We start from the raw sequence: 14935 nt of genomic DNA, 5'->3' as shown, positions 1-14935 counted from the left end.
AACTTTGTAATTGTTTTATTATTTATTTTTTATGTCAGTCTATAAATATCTCTCTTTTTTGAGTTTTTTCTTGGTTTTTATATTTTGTTTTTATATTTATATGTTTATTTTAAAGTATTTTATGATCATATATATCGAGATTTGTATAAATTTTTAGTATACAACAATCTGTAGGTTTTTTCAAAAAATGTAAATCCAAAATGAAAAAAATATGAAAGAAAAATTTATTCTTTTTAGTAAATTTATTTTTTATAAAATCTCTGCATAATACTTGGAAGTATAAAGACTTATAATTATAACTCTACAAATCAATTACATAAAAATAATTTTATAAATTAACGTAATTTTATCTATTTTATTGAATATATTTTATAATAAAAATAAATTTATAATATGATGAATTACGTTAAATTATGATAATTTATAAAATTATTTTTATATAATTTAATACGTGATTTTACTTATACGTAGTAAAATTTTATTTGATAAAAAAATTTAATCACAATCATAATTATGTACTAATATGTGTACTAATTTAATATGATTGGTCAAAAAATAAATTTTATTAAAAATATTATTAATTTAAATTTTAAATATAAATAAATTAATATTAATTGATAGATTAATATGTGACTTTGTTCGTGTATAATAAAATCCTTTTTCCATATACCTAACGTTACCCCTTAATTATAGTCGGTAGAGTGAATCGTTAGCTTGTTGACTGTAACCTGTTGGCTGTCGTTAGTTGTAGTCGGACAAAGAGCCAAAGAAGGCATAGATTCCAACTAGGAACACATGCGATGGTTTACGTTTATCCTGTTTAGATAACTGTCACGATCGCGCGCGTCTGCATCAGGATTTTCTGGGCATCTGTCCGGAAACGATTGGTAAAATAGTGCTAAATCGTTTTTTTTTCTCCTTCCGGAGGTATGAAAAGCAAAACAATCGGCGTGCGTATCCGATCTGTGTGATATTGTGCCGGCGGTGAACGCCAAAGCAATCGATTTTCTGCTTTTGTGATGATCCCGATGATTACAAAACTTGACTAAATTAGCATCTAATATCTTAAAATTTTTAAATCTATAATTAAATTTTTAATACTTAATCTCAAATTAGAGACCATGTCACAAGTTTAAATTATAGAATTAACCTCTTTTAGATTAGATTAAAATGTCTTGAAATCTTGATTCTATATATAAACATTGTGTTAAATTATTGAATATTACTATATAAATAAAGCCGTTAAAAGAAAAATGACTACTCTCAATTTAGTATTGATAAAAAGCTTAACTAAATTAATACCTAATAATTTTAAAACTGTCAGAATCTTTTAACAGCTTATTTTTAATTTTTTTTAATCAATTCTCTATTTTTTTTTTTTTTTTTTTTGCGGTAGGTGAGAGAAGAAGTGTGGTGGTTGTTGTGGCGGCGGCCTTTGTGTTTGTGGCTGTGGCAGCTACTAGTCTTTATGAAGGGCACCACTCTATGCTCAACCACGCTAAGTTTTTCTCATTTATTTTCGTGTAATTATTTTAAATAAATAAATAGATATAAAATTTATAAAAAAAAATTAATTTTTTAATAATAAATCTTATTATTTTTTAAAATAACTGTACGACGTTTTGACATTTTATAATGAGTTTTGTTATGTACAAATAAAATCGGGTATTAATTTATGTATCAATACTGATTTTTTTATATTTAAAATTTAAATTTGTATTATTTTTAATAAAATCTATTTTTTAACCAATCATATTTAATTAATGTACATATTAGTACACACTTGTGTCTGCAATTAGATTTTTCTTTTTATTACATCATTTGTTATTTATACTCAATATACTGGGTGTTTAAAGGTTAAGGTCCAATGTTTTGTTGAGAATTTTCAAATAATTCGTATTCGATCCAAACATTTTTAAATGTCGAAATAGTTTTTAACCATTAATTATTTGCTTCTATTTGTGTATAAAAAAAAAATACCTAAATAATAAAAGTTTTCGTAAATGGTCAAAGCGTTTTGCGAGAAAGATCTTCTTGTATAATGGTCCATTAATGCGAGAAGGATGCTCCAGGCCTCGTTTAATTACAAAGATAAAAAAGATAATCGAAAGTTTAATAAAATATTATTTTAAAAATTATTAAAAAATAATGAGTTAAAAATTATATGAGTTAAAAATTTTATTTTAAAAATTAAAAAAATTAAATTATTTATTATAATCTTTTATAAAAATTATAATGAGTAATGAAATAAGATTATTTGTATAACCAAAAAAAGAGTCTAGTATACAATAGACTACTACCCTCGGCTCCTCAGCCATTTTTTCATATTTTTAATTCTTCATCGTTTTAGAGTTTTTATTTATTTATTTAAGCTTCTATTTTTTAAAACTAATCAACGTTTAATCGAGCATGATAATGAAATCTCTCGCCTAGAAAATAGAGATTGAACAATTAATTCAAGGGCGGTGCCCAAATTCTCATCGAATCAAGTTATTTTTTTTTAATTATTTTTTTATTCATTTTTAATATTCTTAAATATTTTTTAAAAATAAAAATATTCACAACATCACTAAAAAAATTTAATTAATCATTAAGTAAAAAAAAATAAAAAAGAAAACTTGGTACATTTTTCAGCTCCTTCGGAAGCTTTAGCATTTCTGTTAATTTAAATAGAAAATAATCCCGTTTTCCCACCTAGAAATACCCTCCCCCTCCAAAGCAAACACCAAGAGTCAACGCCAAAGAAAGGGAGAGAGTCTACTCCACCATTCTCTTATTCCATCCTCCTAGTGCTCATTCCTCCTTTTTTTTTCCTCCATTTTTAAACTTTTTCTTCATTTTTCTTAACTACTTCGAAGTTAGATTTACGGCTCTCCATCCATCAAAATATCACATACCCTCGGCCTCTATCATTAAGATAACATTTTTTTTTTCTCCACCATGTCTAGCCATTTGTCACCCAAATTCACCAATACACTGTTTCGATGTTGTGGTTTCTAGACTTCCTACAATCGACTTCTTTCTGTCTGCCTTTACCGTCTCCTGTCCACCATAGCCACAATGTAAGGTTTCATTATATATACCACACAATTCCATGTAATTAACATGTGATTTGTTATTTTTATTATTTTATTTAAACATAAATATTTAAGAATTAAGATAAAAATGATAAATTATAACATATTAATTAGATAGAGGAAACCTCTTCCAAGAGACAAAATTTTGTTTCATATTTTGCCAGGATCAAAATTCGTTCTTTTAATTTTTTTTTTGTTTTTAATTTTTTCTCAAGAATATGGAGGATGAGAGTGTGGAAAATTCTTCCAAAATCTTTAAAATATGCATTACCTACTGCAACTTTTCATCGTAGTGATTAGATCCTCCAATGGGATGCATTAAAATCTGCCTTCCATGACTGTCATTTCCTGAGCTTCACCAAATAATTTGGACCCGGACCATATTTTTATACCATTTTCAACTTGTTACGTGTACTTTTATGCATTGTATTTATCGTAGGGATTCTCTATCCCTCCTTTAGTATTTATATTTTTAATTTAATAATATTTTTTCTAGTAAAAGAGAAAATTTAAATCTCATGTTGATGTATGGTGTAAAAGATTTTAAATAAAATCTGTCTTATATAAAAAGAAGTGCAAAACATATAAAATAAATAAATTAGCTAAAGGTTTTAAGGGGAGAGCCCCGCTAGCTGGTTCATTTTGTGTGTGTGTGTGTGTGTGTGTTTTTTTTTATCTTTTATTTTATAAATATTTTTTAATACTTTTAAATAAATATTTTTTTAAAAAAATTAGAAAAATATTTACTTAACCATTAACCATTAAGTTTAAAAATAAATCAACGGTAGACCCCATAGCAGCTACTACCAGAAAGAATATCATTCTCCAAGTTTTAATAACCAAGGTAAAGTCAACATACTTCTGATTCCTTAATCTCGTACCTATTGCTGCCTTAATTTTTTGAAAAGCTATTCCTTTTCTTGGAAAAAGTTATCAAGAAAGAAAATACTTTTCCTCCCCCATATTCTCTCTCTCTCTCTTAATGACTAAATATTTATTCCAATCACCCCTTGGAAGGTAACCCAATATAGTAAAGGAAGAATCTAAGAACGTTTAGTGATTGCGACTCACAATTCATTACGGGTTGGTTTCTTTCACTTCATTTACCGCCTTAAATGGGACTCATGTTAGGAGCAATAATTAATGCAATATCCAACTTATGCTCCTTCTATTTAATCAACCCTACGCTTCTCACAGCTACACAAATAATCGTACCTAACAAGATCCCTTTCATACTTAACTTTTTTAAATCAAAATTTAGTTAGAAAATTCAATTTTTTTAAAAAAATTTAGTTAGATACTTTTCAATAATACTAAATAATAAACTCTATAAATCTTTTACTGTTTTATTTAAATATTTATTTTTAGTTTTCATTTATTTTATTTCTAATGGTAATTAAAATATTTCTTCCTTATTAAGAAAACACTTGGTCTTCTGTCTATTCACCTAAACTATAAAAGATGACTTTGGGCTTCTAATTGATTTTTTTTTTTTTTTTTTTTAAATGTTAACTTGAATATGCATAAAAATGTGTATACTTAACTCCACAACCTGTAGCTCAAAAATTATACAGCTAGATTATCGTAAAGTAAAAACTCTACTACACGACGTGTTGGTTGTACCCACTTGTAGAAAGCAGGAAGAATATATTAATGAGAAAAAAAATATAGGGCCAGCCGTTTTGGCTCGCTACATTTGATCAGTCAAAAGTTCCGAAGTTAAATTTACTATAGATTCAGGGAATTTGCTTTGGGTGTATTTTGAGCTAACTAGGTAAACTTTGGCTAAATTTTATTTATGGCTAGCTCACTACTAGTGCTCTACTCCTCATTTATTCCTATGGAAAAAGTTATAATTTCCTTCAATCCAATCTATTAAATTTTCGTGTATATTTTGACAATATGAGAGACGTTATTTACTAAGATTATCGGTGTTAGATACTGATAAACATAGTTAACAGTTTTTACATGTTAAAAAGAAAATAAGAACATTTTATCAGCATAGTCAATCCTATGAAAAAAATATATGCCTTTCACATTTTCCTGTTAGCCGTTAGGTGTCAATTTAATGGATTATGCTGGTTTGGAGGAAAATCTTCGTGTATAATAATAGGTTGCATTGCTAAAAGAATGGATTTTAATCCTTGAGAATTCATGGTGCAACCCACTTGAAGAAAGTTGGATTGATCTTGTGATTAAAAAATAAAAAATAAACTTTTTTACAATTATTTTATAACTTTATTTTAAATTTAGAGTTTTTTTTTTTAAAAAAAAGCTTTAAAAGTATTATTATTTTATAAAAATGATCTATATTTAAAAAAGAGTCATATAAAAAATGATAGTTGTTTCTATCACTACTCTATCAAGATATTTGGCATAAATAAGTTATCTAATTTCGTAGGTGTTGGTTTAAGTTTGGACTCATAGGAGAGAGTATGTCCATTTACTCCACACACACAGTCGTTTTCCATTCCATTTGGGCCCGACGATTGTATTCCAACTTTATCTGGGCCTCATTTACATATGCGCTATTTCTTGTGTGTACTTTTGATAGTCCTGACATTTCATCCAAAATAGAACGAGAATATATGTGATGTCATATAAAAAAGTTAATAATTTTTTCCTCGAGCAAGAACGAAAACACATCAAAATATAAATCCTTACCTTATTTTTTTTGTTCCAACGAGGTTTCTTCGGGCACATGTAGTCTCATATGCAACCCATCAACGCTACTTCTTAAGTTCTTATGAATAAACATGGAGAAATTTCATGTAAGCGAAATTTTGAAATTAAGATGCGGATAGTGAGTTAAAATGAAAGTTAAAAGTTAAATAAAATATCGTTAAAATATTATTTTTTAATATTATTATTATTTTAAGATTTAAAAAAGTTAAATTTTTTATTATATTTTGTGTGATAATTTAAAAAAATTATAATAATGAGATTAGATGAAATATTTTTATTATCCAAACGGGCCTGATACTTAGACTTATTCTCACTGGGGGCTTGATTGAGTCAAATAACTCACTCAGGCACAGATATGGCATGCTTAATGGTAATTGGTTATGATTTAGATCTCTTCAAGTTTTTGACCAAGATTCTAAAGCGAGAGAAATAGATGCGTGAGGTGGACTCTACAATATTTATAGTTGTTTGAACAATTTTTTGTGATAACATCAAATACTCAATAAATTTTATACAATCCACTTCGTGTGTTTGTCTCTTTATTATTTTATAATTTATAGAGTTTGATCAATAATTCGAGAGTATCTATCCAAATCCAAATATTCCCCATGACTATCTAAATTGTGGTCCGTAGAGATTCCATCTTATAACATTATATGCATTAATAAGTTCCTTGTTTCATACACATGAGGACTTGTACTTCACGATGGGAATGAAAGTATGTTCTAATTTAGGACATATTTTCGTTCCTCTAAACCTACCATATATGCAACCATCCAACAACCTCTACTCTTATTTTTAATGGGAATGAATTTGCTTTATTTTAGGGACATTAATTTCTGATTCTAATTCCATCAGTTCAAGGTCTAAGGAAATGTTGTTTTCACTTTTAGATTTTATCGAGCACATCTTCTGTGTATAATTTAAGTCATTGATATATAAAGCTCATTAAAATGTGTCACATTAATAAATATGATCGGAGTATCTATGATATAGAGAAACATTGCTCTTAGGTTTATAGTTTAAAAAAAAAAATTGGCAGTTAAAACTTTTGCTCCATAGATTTTAATTACATGTATCGTGGTAATTATAAATCATGTAATTATAAATAGAATTCTAATTTTTTATATTTTCTGTTCAACGAATCAGCAGATTGCTATCTCTTAAACAACATGAAGATCTTGATTCAACCGTATTGAATACATTGATGTAACATTGATGACCGAGAAGCTTTCAGAGGTGATCTACATTCAGAGAGAACACATTTGCATCCTTTTCCATTTTCATTTTTTCCTTTCTGATGTATGGTTGGTCTTGATTTGCAGTGCAAGGTCATGCATGCAGACGTTCATCTGCACCACGAGAGAGGTGAAGTGCAGAAGCAAAACAACCCAAATCTGATGTTTTGTGGCCGTTGAATTGAAACGTGTCTGTTGATTGTCTTGTGTTGTAATCAAGGCAATTGCCAGCTTGAAACTGATCCACTGGTAAATGCGTCTAACTGTGGGCATAGCTCAAGCATGATCCGGAATGGGCTCTTTTTGGGATTCTAATTGGCTAATAATTAATATTGGTCCAAATATCACTGCATCTTGTTAATTGTTACGCCCCGCAGAAAAGATGACTGGAAGTGGCTCGCTTACGGGTTTGAAAGAAAATAAAAAAGACCCATCATTCATCATTCATTAAGATGTCACCAATTGATCAAGTGAATCATAGCCACAGAATGCGCTTCAGGGGCTGTGCTGCTACAAAATTCTTGAGGCAAAATCTCTCCATTGAGAGTTATAGGGACAATTATTTCACAACTTTCGATTAAAATTTTATCATTTTTCTTGCGGGATGACACATAAAAATAAGCATAACATCTTAAGTTAGTACCATGTTTACGGACTCCCAAATTCCCAGTCCCTGACCTCCGGTCGCCCCAAAAAACCCATTATAAATAAACTATTGGGCCAACGCCATTGGGGACTTATCCATAGCCGTTGAAGACATGCTAATATGTATCATGTTAAGATCAGAATTGCAGCTCGCAGAAGGGAAGAAAGGGGAGAAAAAACCAGCATTTAATAGTGTTCCTATTACGAACAACAGCGGTATCCAGAGCCCAGGAAACTTCACGTAAAAATTAGGAGCTAACCAAACAATACACAGTGGAAGTGCAAGCTGACAAAAAAAAGAAAAGAGCAAACGGAACTTCTGTGCCAGATCAACCACCTAATCTATGTATCAATTTGTCAGGTAGTCGTCAAACAATCTACAACACGTATAAATGGCCTGGATGGAATATGAACCTGCTTAAAAAAGGAACTCTCATGTGGCTAGGATTACCTTGTCCTGCTCTTCTCTGCACTTCTCACCTGGTGGAAATATGGATGAACCTGAAGTACAAATAAATGAATTAGAATTTAGAAAACCAGATTATAGCACAACAAAGCGCTTGCTATACAACTGTAATCAAGAAGAGTGAAGGCTGGGTTCATCAAGAATTGGAACATGAGATTTAAAAAGTAAAAACTGAAGAAACCAATATCCATCTCAGTTTTAGGACAATTGTAATAAAAAAACTATATTCTTGAGTTATAAGCATCATTAATGGGTTTAAAATCCCATAACAATCTAGGAGCTACGACAACTTGAGGTCCAAGTATCTTAATTAGCAGAGACCGCATAAACCAAGAATGAAATTATGTCAAAGAGCATTAATTGAAACTAGATCCCATCCCTAGGGTGTGAACTCTGCACATCTTAACCTGGAAAAACAATTACAAAGCATATGCTTATGCTTATGCTTTTGCAAGCTCAGAAGTGGTAGTAGGCAGAGGCAGGGAAAAGAGAGGGTAAAGCTTTGAAGTTCTTTCTCAAAAAAGGTAACCCTGAGAAGACATGCTCCAGCTCTACACCCAGTAAAACACCTCATACGAAACCAGCATTCCGTAGGAATGATAGAAATCAATATTTCTTATCCTCGGTGCAGAAATTTACTCCTTAGGCTGAATAGAAAATGGAGAAAATTTGTTTAAAAAAAAATCTCCAAACAATGTCCCAACTATAAGCCCGCTGATGATCAAACTAGTCCAACCAGCATAGGAATAAGGATGTTATTAATTGAACAAAAAAAATTGGGGAGGAAACAGCACCTGAGAGAGAGAGAGAGTATACCACTGCTTCTCTTGCTGTAAGCCTATCCTGATGATCATATCGAAGGAGCTTATCTAGGAGATCAATGGCCTGCATGTCACAAATAAAGACAAAAGAATCAAGACTAGTGTGGAAAAAGATAAACGAAACTTGGACAATCTTATGTTTTTCGAAATTTTAACGAAACGACCTCGGGGGAAACTAGATGCTGATTGTCTGCATTAATAAATCTGGGCCATGGCTTCCTGATGTGTCTGCAGTAGGGCAAAATAAGATGGTATACCATAAATGAGTACAAAGGCTTACTTATAAAAAAAGAAGAGTACCAAGGCCAAAGAAATATCATCTTATTCATTCAAGAAGTTTTGTTTATAACAGGAAAATGATGCAGTAAAATGGCATCCTTATGCCACGGAGAGGCTGAAGACTTGGCTTTTTCTAGGGATAAGATTTAAACCCCAAACCCATCACAACCCCATAGATGTCTTTGCGCCACCATGGCAAAATTGAGAATGGTTGCTCGTAAATTGCAATCAACGTTAAGTTAGATATTACTTGGCATGCTTGTGAGGCAAAGTAACCATAAGGGAGTTTTTTTGATACGCCATAAGGGAGTTGTTAGGTGTACCTTCCAACAAGAGCATCAAGCCGAGGATCAAGCACTAGATTATATTTGTTCAAATATGCATTTAACTCATCTGTCCCCCAAGAACCTAAAGAAAAATGACCAATTTTAAATGACAAAGCTTTCCAGCAATCACAATCCATCACTAAGAAATATATGAGCATTGAGAATGTACAATTGTTAAATGAACAAATGTCAGTTTCTAACTTTCTTAGCTGTCTATGAAACCTCAACATTGCAGTAAAGTAAAATTATTCCTTCTTTTTTGTTTTTTTTTTTTAACTTTATTCCAAGTAAAGTAAAATTATTCTTCTTTTCAATAAGTGCTTGCTTCTAATCAAGCACTCGAAGATGTGGACATTTGGACAGCATCATGTTTTACCAACTAACTTCTTGTGGGTATATTTAAGGGCTACATTAGTTGCACTAACTACAATGGGAATTTCGGGCTGTGCATGCATTTGCCTGCCTTTCTAGGTTTGTACAAATTAAAAGCATTTGGCATGTTGGACCACGATCCTCAACATGGACTCCAACTCATTTAGTGCCACAACCATCAACTTTGGTTATTCTTTTTGGTTGCACATATTGCAGCAGCTTGGGTTGAGCCAGAGTTTAGGTATCACATAAGCATAGCAGTCAAAATATGCACCTAGCGTAGCAGCAACTCTAGAAAAAACTAGAGCCCTTTAACAGCAAGGCAAGCATGCTGCATGGTCAATCCAAAGCCCAAAGTATTCATCATCACTATGTGTAAAACTAAAAACTTTTCGGACGCCTCTTAAAACACAATGACAGACAAACCAAAACTTTCAGCAGATTTTAAAATTTTAAAAGCACCTATAAGCAAAGGATTGACTATAATTCTAAAGATCTAAGGAACATAACAAAACGACCTTGGCAATTTTGAAAAGCTGGTCATGATTTTCATGCCCATAAAAGAATGGCTCCTTTCAGAAAATCTGCAGGGGGAAGAAACACCCTATTTAGAAACATCACCATGGAAAACAAGAAAAATGTCATGGCACTTCCAAGCAACTTTTACATGATGAAAGGAATGCACAGTTCCAACATAAATCTTACCATTCCTGCAAACATGCAGCCCAGGCTCCACATGTCCAATGAATAGTCATAGTCTTGTAAGTCGACAAGTAGCTCAGGCCCCTTAAAATACCTTAATAAGATAAAATTATATAATTTCTGTAAAATAGATATAGAGTGCGCATGATTCGCAGATCACGACTTTACAAGATCTAAACTATGGGCCAACCTCTCAAACTCTTTTCTTGCTGAACAATATGAAACTCTAATTAGCTTATATATTAGAGATCAGCAAATTTTTTACGAAATATTGATCAACATATGCAAAAGCAGGCAAAAACCAAGATAATAAGAACTTCCACAAATTGTATTGAATTTAAGGGGATCCACTAACAGAATTATTATGCCTTACAATTTTTTCCAATCTTGTCACTATAAAGGGAAATGTAGGTAGAGTATTAGTTGTTACACATGTAACATGCTCATTAAACAATGAATGGCACAATGTACATGAACATTATTAAATGACAGGTTCGGCAGTTTTTAATACTTTGTTCCTCTAGTAGCTTCTATATATTATAATGGGCTGAGTTTCCATGATTTTCTTGTCCTTTATGCTATTTCTAATTAGGTGTTCCTTTTGTGGACTACATGTATACTTGGATTATGCCTTTAACATTTTTTAATAAAATATTCAATTACTATAAAAAATGTAATATAGATATACACTAATCAGGACAAATGTTCAGAAGATTAGCATCTTGTTGAACCCATAATTGAATCTTAACATGAGGATATAGAAAATTACATGGCTCAATTAAAGAGTTAGTTAAATCCAAGTAGGCTCACCTCGAAGCTACACGAACATTATATTCTTTACCAGGATGGTAGAACTCAGCTAGACCCCAATCAATCAAGCGAAGTTTTCACATCTCATGGTCAATCATAACATTGTGAGGCTTGACATCTCTATGCATAATGCCCTGTGAATGGCAGTATTCCAACGCTTGCACTCACAAATGGCATGAATTAGTTAAGTACACATTGCTACATCAAGTACACATCTGAAATTTAGGCCTCGTTTGGATATGCAGTTAATCTCATCTCATCTCAACGTCCAAACACTACTCAAACATAAATACTTTTTAATTTCTCTTTCATGCTTTTTCATCTACTCATTACAGATCATTACAACTTTTCCAATCTTTTGTATAAAATACAAAAAACAACTCAACATTTTCAAATCACAAAACAAAAATAATATTATAAAAATATTTTAACTTTATAATATTTTTATTCAACTTTTTATTTCTCCTTTCCCAAAACCCAATAAAAATCTTAGTCAAACTATTTTACTACTATTCACAGATTTCTCATCTCATATGACCATCCAAATGAGGCCTTAATGTCTTTGAAAAAATAACCAAAAAACTGTTATCAATATATGAAAATGAGAAGCACTATGATGAAAGGCAAGTGATTTTTTTTCTTTATTTTTTTAAAGTTTCGACCATAATACACCATTTGGCCATCTAGCATAATATTCAGTTGAAGAATTTTTGGTTATAAATTATATGACCCAAAAGGTGCATGTGACAAAAAGGCATGTAACCGCTCCGGTAGAGAGAAGTCTGCTACTTCTTTTAAGAAGTTATTGCCATACATTCTTTTCTGTTGTGAATTAAATACTCAATTTCAACAATTAAATAGTTCACTATGCATGATACCAGAATCAAGCAGTGTTATCCAAAGAGTTTAAACACAGTCTTGGTGGCCACTAAGTTGCAACATGATCAGATGAAAACCTTGAGAAGCTCAAATATATAGTTGCGTATATCATAATCAGTCAGCGTCGGGTACAAAACTTTGGAATATGAACTGTTCACCTATTCAAAGACCAAGCTAGGAGTCTTCGAGTGCTGATCTCTAACAATATCAAGCAGCTTCACAACATTTGGGCCTCCACAGAGATTCTGTAGTATTTTAACCTCTCTCTTTATCTGCACGAATGTCATATCACATTAATGTGCATAAAAAAGAATCACCAAGTATTAGCAAGGTAAGATTTTAAGTTAAAACACCAATCTGGGGGAACAGCTACACGTTCTGTAAAAATATTTTATTGACCCCTTAATTCGGAATATAAGTAGAGTCGAGCTTCTTTATTGCTGAAAAAAAGAAGACTGAATTAGTATGATCTGCTTCCTGTCATGGTTCTTTTATTGGAAAAACAAGACATACATGGTTGAGCGCTAATAATCTTTGGATGACAGCTATTGGAAACTCAATGGGGACTCCACTCGAAACTCAATGGTCAATGCCACATGGTTGAGCGCTCATTAATCTTTGGGTGACAGCTATTGGAATTTGAGGGCCAAAAGGACACCCCAGCCACAGCCATATCAAGAGAAGACACGTTAAAATGCCAAAAGATCACACACCTTCTTTTTCTTAACAGGTTTAAGGATCTTGATAATGCATTTCTCATTGCTCGGAACATTTATACCTTCAAATACCTCCTTGTATTTTCCCCTTCCCACTTTTCGAACAACCTCATATTCATCTTGGTCACTGAGTACAAACGAGAAAAGAAAAATAATTATGCAACGCACACTTGAACGCAGAAAAAACAGAACTCAATAATTTAATATTACTTATAGAGGAGAAACGATCCAGGGCTTCGGGGAGCACAATTCCCTGTGAGTTCTATTTGGCAGGTATTCCACAACCTACTTACATCTGCCTTGTACCCCAAGATAATACTAGTAATTTCGAAATTCAAGGATGACTAATACAAGAAGAATAATATGAAAGAAAAATTCTAAGACACAATTGTATATATCAGTAACCCCATTGAACGGTGAGAGACTCGTAGTCCCAGTAATCTTTCGGGCGATGAACATTGACGTCGGCGTAGACCCGAGCCCTGGACATGGCTTGCCCCGAACACTCGGACGAAAACATTCAGCGTTGCAAACTATTTTGATCATTCACCTTACAGTTACAGCCTGCTCGTAAGTTCGTCTAGCTATGGAACATTGGATTCATTGTCTCGATCTTCAAAGAATACCTAATTTTTTAACTTTTAGATAATTATTTAATATTTAAAATCTACATTAAATTAACTATTATATTTTTTATAATAATAAAATATTATTTTTTATTATTTACGATTCTTTAATTAATTTTCATTTTTTAATTAAATTTTTATTTTATTTTCATAATCTTCCAACAATCATATTCATTTTTATTTTTACAATCCAACAATCTATCATATAATAATATCATATGTACAATCTATAAAAATCATGTATATGTAATATAATAATCTTAAATGTGAGATGAATGTGGGACAATAAATAATAAAATACTAATTTGAATAAACTATTATTCTTTTCATATATAGAATGTGGAATAGATTTACTGTAACTAATATTTTACATAAAAAATATTTAACTAATTCAATGTAGACTCAATTTCATCAGTATTTTATAAAATATAAAAAATACGGGTATTTGGCTAATCAAATGCTAGTCCTATGAGATGGTATGAAAAACTATTAAATATTAATAAAATAATTTATAAATACTAATAAAATCGTTTGAATTATATTGTTTTATTAAATTTTAAAAAATAGAGAGAAAACATTGAATACAAATGTTATAAAGTTAAAATATTATTATAAAATATATTTTAATATAATTTTTTTTTGTAATTTAAAAAAGTTAAATTATTTTTCCTACTTTATTTAAAATTTTAAAATAATCGTAACGATTAAATAATAATTAAATGAAAAGGTTCAAAAATTTGAAATTGAGACATGTTTATATTTACATAATGTTAGGAAGGAGACCTAAGTCTAATATTTTTTTAAAACAAAAAATTTTGATTATAAAATTTACTTATTTTTGTTAGTTTTATATTCTCTGTTTTTTCAACCATTTTAGTTTTATAATCAGTTTATTTTGGTTTTAGTTTTGAATTTTATTTTAAAACTTAAAATTTATTATCTTTTCATTGATGAGCCATGTTCATTGAATAATTTTAATTTTTTAAAAATATATGTACTTTGTCTCCCATGTTTTCATACGACTGATTCTAACATACAAATAAATAAATGTTACACCATTATTTTTTTACCAATAATTAATAAAAACCGATCAATTCTGGTAATATATATAAATATTCTTTTTAAGTGGAAACACATTCATTCATAACACCAATTACAGTAAAATAAAAAATAAATAAATAAATAACACCAATTACAGTTATGGCTTTCAGCCAACACATGAGGAGAAATACAGTTTGGGGTGGAAACAATATCTATCAGATATTTTTCAAGAGAAACAGCCTCTTTAGCTAG

The 14935-nt window shown here is 30.6% G+C and overlaps 1 pseudogene; it reads right to left on the bottom strand.

Annotated features, from left to right (window-relative positions):
• Positions 1–7814: 7814 nt before the first annotated feature.
• Positions 7815–13646, bottom strand: LOC122314985 (annotated as a pseudogene).
• Between the last annotated feature and the right edge of the window lie 1289 nt (positions 13647–14935).

The sequence above is a fragment of the Carya illinoinensis genome, chromosome 7 (assembly GCF_018687715.1).
Source record: "Carya illinoinensis cultivar Pawnee chromosome 7, C.illinoinensisPawnee_v1, whole genome shotgun sequence".
NCBI lineage: Eukaryota > Viridiplantae > Streptophyta > Magnoliopsida > Fagales > Juglandaceae > Carya > Carya illinoinensis.
This window is presented reverse-complemented; position numbering and strand designations above follow the sequence as displayed.